This window comes from Petaurus breviceps, unplaced genomic scaffold (genome assembly GCF_028583685.1).
Source record: "Petaurus breviceps papuanus isolate PSGF00001 unplaced genomic scaffold, PetGlider_PUasm1.0 38, whole genome shotgun sequence".
In the NCBI taxonomy this organism is placed as follows: Eukaryota; Metazoa; Chordata; class Mammalia; order Diprotodontia; family Petauridae; genus Petaurus; species Petaurus breviceps.
In genome coordinates, this window is record NW_027186304.1 from 42,474,119 (window position 1) to 42,482,759 (window position 8,641).

General features: G+C 36.9%; 1 pseudogene; it reads left to right on the plus strand.

Moving 5' to 3' along the window:
• Positions 1-551: 551 nt before the first annotated feature.
• LOC138170070 (52 kDa repressor of the inhibitor of the protein kinase-like) lies at positions 552-3,039 on the plus strand (annotated as a pseudogene).
• Positions 3,040-8,641: the final 5,602 nt, after the last annotated feature.

An 8,641-nucleotide genomic window follows, 5' to 3' on the forward strand; every position in this document is an offset into this window, starting at 1 on the left:
AAGACTTACATGAACTGATACAAAATGAAATGAGCAGAACCAAGAAAACATTGTACATAGTATCAGCAATAGCGTGTGATGATTAACTATGAATGACTCAACTGTCCTCAGCAACACAATGATCCAAGACAATTACAAAAGACTCATGAAGGAAAATGCTATCCGCATCCAGATAAAGAAACGATGGACTCTCAATGCATATGGAAGAATATTTTTTTCAGTTACTTCGTTCTTTTCCATGTGGATTTTTTCCTTTTGATCTGTTTCTTCTTTCATTGCTGTGACTAATACAGAAATATATTTTACATGATAGCACTTGTATAAGCTATATCAAATTGCCTATCATTTTCAGAAGAGGGGATGTGAGGGAGGTAGGGAGAAAAAATTGGAACTCAAAATTCTGTAGAAATGAAAGCTAAGTTCCCTCCCCTCTTTCTCCTTGCCCCCAGACCAACCCCGTTGGCTTCTGGAGTGGGAGTGGGTGGTTGGAGGGGCGGGAGACCGCAGTTAGAGTGCAGTAGGAGGAGGCCTGGCCAGCTAGATGGGTGACAATGCCGAACTTCTCGGCCCCAAACTGCACATGGCAGAACATACAGTTGGACCCGGCCTTCTTTAGGTTCCCACGGGACCCTGACTGATGCCAAATGTGGGTAGAGAATCGTATAAGAGCTGACTTAGAAGATAAAACACCTGATCAACTCAATAAGCATTATCGACTTTGTGCCAAACACTTTGAGACATTTATGATCTGTAAAAGTAGCCCTTAGAGAACAGTTCTCTGAGATAATGCTGTGCAAACAATAGTTGATCTTACAAGTCATCTGAACAACCCACACAGTAGGCATAGAAAACGAATAAAGGAGTTGAGTGAAGATGAAATCAAGTCACTGAAGGAGAGAAAAATTGGTGAAACTTCTGAACAACAGCAAACCAATCAAGAAACAAATAACAGTAATAGTGCTCAAAATGCAGTTGCAGAAGGAGGAGGAGAATAGGATGAAGAAATCTTACCTTTAATACTAGAAAATGGGGCAGCTAGGTGGCGCAGTGAATAGAGCCCCGGCCCTGGAGTCAGGAGGACCTGAGTTCAAATGTGTCCTCAAGACACTTGACACACTAGCCGGGTGACTTTGGGCAAGTCACAACCCCAATTGCCCTCCAAAAAGCAAAAAAACAACAAACATAAAAAAAAACTAGAAGAGAAGGAAAATGAAGATTACCTTAAATCTTTGTTTTAAATTTTGATCCTCATGGGCAAACAAAATATACCCTTAGACAGTCATGAAACTGATGAAATTCCAAAAGGGATATTTATGCCAGATAACTTCCAAGCCCTGCTTCAGTTCAGAATTAATGCTGGTGATGAGGCTTTGCAGAAACGCTTTGAGACAACAACAGTCCACATGTTCTGCTCTAAAACACTGCAAAAACAGATGCTGAAGAAGTGAGAGAGCTGCATTTGGGAAGCGAGGCTCAGGGAAGTTTGGAACTCTCACTTCTCCATTGTGACAGATGATGGAGTGGACATAGCTGGAGAGAACACTTACTGGAGTGGACATAGCTGGAGAGAGCACTTACTGGTGTTAGGTTTGTGGATGACTCTCATAACTTGAGAGAAGAGTTCAAAGATTTTCTTCCTTATGAAGCTGATGCTGAAATCTTGGCTGTTAAGTTTCACACCACTATTACTGAAAAATGGGGCCTGAATATGGAGTATTGTCAGGGCCAGGCCTATAATGTCTCCAGTGGGTTTTCTTCAAAGATGAAAATTGTGGCCACGAGACTTTTGGAGAAACGCCCCCAAGCCGTCTACACCCTCTGCTCCTCCTGTGCCTTCTGTGCATGGTTGGCAAAATCTATTCCTGTGGTGGGAGGTCCTTTTGCTTTGGGGGTAATTGAAGAAGTTTTTTTTTTTTTTTTCCATCGGTCACCACAGTTGCTGGTGGAATTTGATAATGTTATATCTGTTCTCTTTCAGTATAGTGAAGTAATGAGAATAAGGATATTTGTTGTTCTCAATGGACAGGTGGGCATGATGCCTTTGAGATTTTAGTAGACCTTTTACACGCACTTGTTTTATGCTTAGATAATATAAATAGTGACACAATGGTTAGATGAAATAACTTTATTGCTGGCCAAGCATTTGTACTTGGTAGTGCATTAGCAGATTTTGATTTCCCTGTTACTGTGGTGGTTCTAAAAAGCATACTTTGTTTTACAAGAGGCTTTGGGAAGAATCTCCAGGGTCAGACCTCTGATGCCTTCTTTGCAGCCATCGGTTTGACATCAGTGTTACATTCTTTAGATGAAGTGATGGAAAATACTGAAGTTTATTATGAATTTTGATCTGAGGAAGCCACATATTTGGTGACTAAGCTAGATATAGAAATTAAACTTCCTGGAAAATTTTGCAGGTCTCAGCAAGCGAAGCTAGAACCTGAAGTGACATCTGAAAGCTACTACCAAGAGGTGCTGAGTGTCCCAACTGTGGAGCACACCATTCAGGAACTGAAGGATATCTGTTCTGAACATCACCTCAAAGCACTGAAATGTTTGTCTTTAATACCCTCTGTCATGGGACAGCTGAAATTTAATACATCGGAGGAAAACCATGCTGATATGTACAAAAGTGACATTCCTAACCCAGACACTCTTTCTGCAGAATTTCATTGTTGGAGAATCAAATGGAAAAGAAAAAGATATCAAGTTTTCAGCAACAATTTATCAAACCCTACATCTACCAGACATCAATTTTTTTTTCCTAATGTTTATGCATTGCTTAAAGTCCTCTGCATACTCCCAGGGATGAAGGTCAGGAATGAGAGATCTGAAAATGGTCGAAAACATCTTAAGGCATACCTGAGGGATACCTTGACAGTACACTGGTCACAAAACTTGGCTTTGCTTAACATAAACTCTGATGTACAACATGACTTAGATTTAATGGTGGACACTTACATCAAACTCTACCCAAGTAAATTGAGCCTCCAAGAAGAAGTTCTTCCCACAAGTAATTCAGAGATAACTGAAAATACATAAGGAAACTGACCAAAATAGGTTTTCTCTCTGAATTTACATATTGGGGTTTGGGAGAGAAGTCCTGAGATATTGATAGGTCATCTAATCATTGAAGATAATTTTGCCTTTAGGTCTCCATTTGGACATGTTAGCCATAGTTAATGTGTATGTTAAAAAGCTATTCTATGAACTGAAATTCTTTGAAAATTGACCTTCCAAAATATAGAAATGCAACATTTCATTTCTTTGTGATTTCTGCTGGTAGCTACTGTTCTGGAGAAATTTTAGTTAACTTCATTCTGGACATATAATTTGTGACCACTAGGGATCCAACGATCAGGTTTTGGGTTTCTTAATTATTGTAAAAAACAAAGTATTGGGAGAAGTGGGAAAATTTTTTTTAGTTAAAATAAAGCTCACTACTGACCATTGACTCTTAACTTTTTTTTAATGTGCCATCGACAGCAAAAAGATATATTGGAGAAGAGTTTATTCCAAACCATGACCTCATATACATTTTCATGTCAACTTTGACTTCATCAAGTGAATATAAATGAATAAATTCACTTAAAATTTAAGTGATAGAGGCAATGTTGCTGCTGCTCATTAATGAGTGATTGTTGTGGTTTGCATTCCTCTGTTGGGGCTCCACAGTAACAGTTTCATAAACTTTTCAACAGGTATACATCAAATATTCTGTTCTATGAACTGGAAGGCAATCTCATAAACATAAAAAACCCTGATCTTGCTTGTGTTTATTCTGCCTTTTTCCATGCCTCATCTTGACTTGTAAACCTAGCCTGGAGAATTTTCAAATTAGGATTTTGTGGTTTATGTAGGAGTAAGTAATGAGGAAAATATTAATGTTATTTTCGGTGAGGAAAAGCAAATTTTGTATAGTTTGTTTCATTCTAAATAAAATGTCAATTTTCTTTATAAATTTTTTTAAATGAATGCTAAAAATTGTTTTTACATGTAATTGGGGAAAATACTATTGAAATACTGACAAAAGTTGGCATATTAATAATATCTGAATACCTTAGAATATTAACAACATGCTAAATTATATCAGTTCACCTTTTACCAGTTTTTTTCTTGTAGATGGTGTAGCTGTTTCTTATTAATAGTTGCTTAATGCTGTATTTTCATTTTTAATACAAAGACACAATCTGTTTTTTTTGGGATGCAAATTATTTGCCTAACAGGGGAATAAAGGTGTATGAAAAAAACCCTTCATTGTGAGATAATCCCTGCCTGAGATGAGTGTGATTTCAAAATTTATCCTTCAAATGAAATTTGTCAAATTAGAATAAATAGTAAAAAATTCAAGTATAAGGAACTAATTCTGGTTCATTTTCCATGTTTCAAAGTTCTTTTAGTCACAGATGCCTTTTTGGGTACATTTCCACTTTCATTGCTACTTTTGAATTCTTTTTGGTATTTTCTCTTGTATGGTTCCTGATGCAAATAAAATGTCATTTTATTTAAACAGAAGATTTTGACAGATGTCACTTCTTCCCCTCTTCTACCTTCAGTAGTGAATGAGCAGTTCATCATCTGGATAAGAGGAAATAGCTGCTGGTCATATAGAGGTTACCTGCAGCATTTCAGATTTAGCCAATTTAAAAGAAAGGAATAAAAATTTTGAACATGAGCTTAATCTTTCTATTAAATGCAACATGCATATCCACACCAAAAAATATGAATTATTCTATAAAATATTTCCATTATCTTAGTCACATTAACTCTTTTGGACAGCCACATAGAATGGTTTAAACTATTCCCAGGTGAATTAGCACTCCCTACTGTGCTTTCAGTTCTAGGCATAATATTGTGCACTAGAAAAAAATCATCCATCCAGAAACAAGTAAATCAGTCTGCTGCAAAGAACTTGGACTTGACTGTAGGTTTAAAGGTCTACGACATCTCATCAGCCTAAGTATCAAAATTAGTGCTTTAACTTGGGAGCCTAAGGAAGACCTGGAGTCACTAATTAGACCAAGAGAAAACAAAAAACAGAAACCTTCAGAATAAATAAAACAGGATGACAAATGGAAGGAAACTCTCTGCATTGACTAAACCTATGACACTATGACCTAGTAACCACTGTCAGTATCACTTATAGCAGTCAGTGGAAATAATACAAAGCTTTCACACTGAACTCTGACTAATGGCCTAGCAAGAAGGCCTCAGCCTTGCAGTTAAGATCAAAATTAGCCCAGGAATGTGCCAGAAGCCTTGGCATGGCGCTGAAACGTATACTTTTTGTTTAAGGCAGATTAGTTTAATTGCCTGAAGAAAATTTTGAGGCAATTGCATTTTTATCTCCATCAGTTGGAGATATGATTAGCTTTTAAAAGAAAATTAAAGGGGTGCTCCTATGGTACTCTTATGCCAGGCCTTATCCTGAAATAATTGGGTTTGCTCCATCTAAGCTCTGGGACACAGATATAGAAAAATAAAGGCAAGAGGCTTAGACTGAGGTGAGATGTGCCAGAACTTCTCTGTATGTCTGCACCTAGGGCCAGGGCTCAACTGCAAAACAGGATGTTTCTGAAGCAGTGAGCCTCATTAGGATATGAGGAAACTCTCTACTACATATTCTTCCATAACCAGAATATGTGGGTGGATTTTCCAGTATAGCTAGAAAGATGATCCGTGGTTAAGTACAAAATAAAGGACCAAAATGGAATTAGGAATAGAGAGTTAGGCCAGCCATTGACTGCTTACTCACAGTCTTAGAGAGGGTCCAGGGAATTGCTTGTAGTAAGATTAGTCATTGCTCATATAAATATATCTCTGATATTTTATCAAGGTGTGGAGTTTCCCCAAGGATAGAAAAAGTTAAACCAGCAGAGACTAAGCTCTGGAACATCAAGCCAAACTGGCAAGTGGTGAGAAGTCATACATCTGTTGTCTGAAGACTGACTTAGCCATGTATAAAGAGATTTATCATCAGGTTACCACAAGGTAGTATGGTTTTTAATGATAGCATCTCTTGAAAATATCTACTAAATTTCAAAGTGACTATAATATCTATAGTTGGGAAAACTACCCAGACTTGTGAAATCACATACCCTTAAATGAAAGATTAGTTGTAAACTCAAAGACTCTTAGCTGTGCAATAACTAAAATTAATGTAGCACTTCTAGGCTAAAAAAACTAACTTTCCCAAAAAAGGTAAATATAATTTGCTACAATTTTCTAGATAAGGAAATTGAGACTCTAAATCCTGTGTTCTTTACAACATGTTGTATGTTTTATTATTTAATTTTTTTTAATAACATGTTACAGGTTGACAAAAGTTCACTAGGTAGATGCGACTTATTTGGAGAAACATACAGGTAGAGATCATTTAGGGCAAATGCTTTATTTTATTGATGAGGAAGCAGAAATTCAGAAGGGTTAAATGACTTCTTTTGTAACATGTATATAGAATATGCAAGCTTCTTTTACAGCATGGAAGTGAGGTGTTTCAATGGACAGGATAATGGATCTGAAATCAACAAACTCAGAGTTCAATTCTGACCTCAGACACTTATTGGTTTGACCCTAGGAAAGTCACTTAACTTATGTCTTCCTTGGTTTCCTCAACTGTAAAATGGGGATAATAATAGCACCTACATCCTTGGGTTGTTGTGAGCATCGAAGGACATAATATTTTTAAAGTGCTTAGTGTTTGGGACCTCTTTTTGGTTTTGTATAATTTGGCTTACACTCTACTATATGTGTTATATTTTATATTTATTTTCAGAAATACTGAAAACTTCTTAAAAATTGGCAACCCTTTTCTATGGATTGAATTCTATAATTGCATATAACATTGTCATATTGATTTTAACATACATTCAAATAACTGTAATAATGGAACTTAAAATTACTACTAATTAATCATTTATTTTAGTTCTGTAATTATTCATTATTCAGTAATTTCATTAGGATGAAAATTTTATTGCTTAATGTTGCTTTGTCTTTCTTAAGTCTAGAAATTGGATTTTTAATCTACATAGTCTTTATTTGCTTATGTTATCAGTTAGAGTTTTTCAAATCATAGTTAAAAATGGTTTCTACATGTATTAGTTTTGTTATTAATGTAATAGGTGTTTAGCATATGTACAGATATCTACCATCAGTTTACTGAGATTGGAACATCTGTGGTGATTAACTCTAACATAACATACAGCATCCCCCGGACTGTGCAATGGTTCTCCAAAATAATCCATAATTATTTAGCTAGTAACCTTAACTGCCTTTTACAAGACAGTCTTTTCATTGTACTGGTAGTTGTGGATTAATTCCTATCAGCAATCCCAGGAAGCCAGTGTTGCTAGATCAAAGAATATGTTGGGGAGTAAGGAGTAAGATGACTGAAAAAGTAGAAGGGGTTAAGTTATGAAGGGCTTCGAATGCCAAACAGAGCATTTTGTATTTACTCCTGGAGGCAATAGGGAGCCCCTGGAGTTTATTGAGGAGGGGAATGACATGAAGAGACCTGCATCTTAGGTTGAAAAAACACTTCAATAGTTGAAAGGAGGACAGATTTGAGTAAGGAGAGACTTCAGGCAGGCAGATGCAATAGCAGGCTATTATAATAGTCCAGCCTTGAGATGGTGAGTGACTGAAATGAAGTGGGGGTAAAATCAGAGGAGAGTATGAAGAAAATTCAAAAGAGGTTGCAAAGGTAAAACTGATAGGCCTTGAAAAAAGATTAGATATGGGGGTCTGAGAGATAATGCCCAGTGGAAGACGACTCCAAGATTTCAGGACATATTTCAATAAGTGGAGACATGTGAATATACTTTAACATAAAAATGCCCTCTCACTCATTAGAATGTAAGCTTCTTGAGGACAGGGAATGTAATGTTTCCATTGTTTTTTCATCTCTAGCACCTAACACAGTGTCTGAAAGATAGGTATTTATTAAATGCTGGTTGTCTAAATCCTTCTATGTACTCTACCCTCCATCTAAAATTGGAACATTGACCTTCTAGCCATACTATACCTATGCTCACCTGCCTACAAACCCTTGTACATTTCATTCCCATTGTCTTGAACATCCCTTGTCCGTGTCTCTGCCTATTGAAATTTCTGTTCTTTAGAACCCCTTCAAATTCCATCTCCTTGAATCTTTCCCTGATCTACCCTGACAGCAAGAATGCTTCCCTCTTCCCATATCACAAACCATGTTTTCCCTCTCCTCAGCACTTACACTGTATTGATTCTGCATCATAATGATTTGCATATCTTTTGTGTCTTCCAAGAAGAATATAAAACCCACAATGGCAGTTGACCAGTCAACTAGGGCTTATTAAGTACCTAATCTGTGCCAGAGACTGTGCTAAGCTTTGTTGTTGGTGTTCATCCTCTGACATCAGGACACCAGGAGGGTGATATCTTGACTTGCAAGTGAATTGGATTTAAGTGAGACAGCTGTGCAAAGTCACCAGACTCACTCGTTCCTTCAGAGTCATTGGATTCCAGTGGTGAGATTTAAGTCAAGACAGCTGGCAGTGTGTGTGTGTGTGTGTGTGTGTGTGTGTGTGTGTGTGTGTGTGTGGAGAGAGAGAGAGGTTCTAATTTCATATATTATAATACATATATATAGTAATTTTGGAGGGAAGTT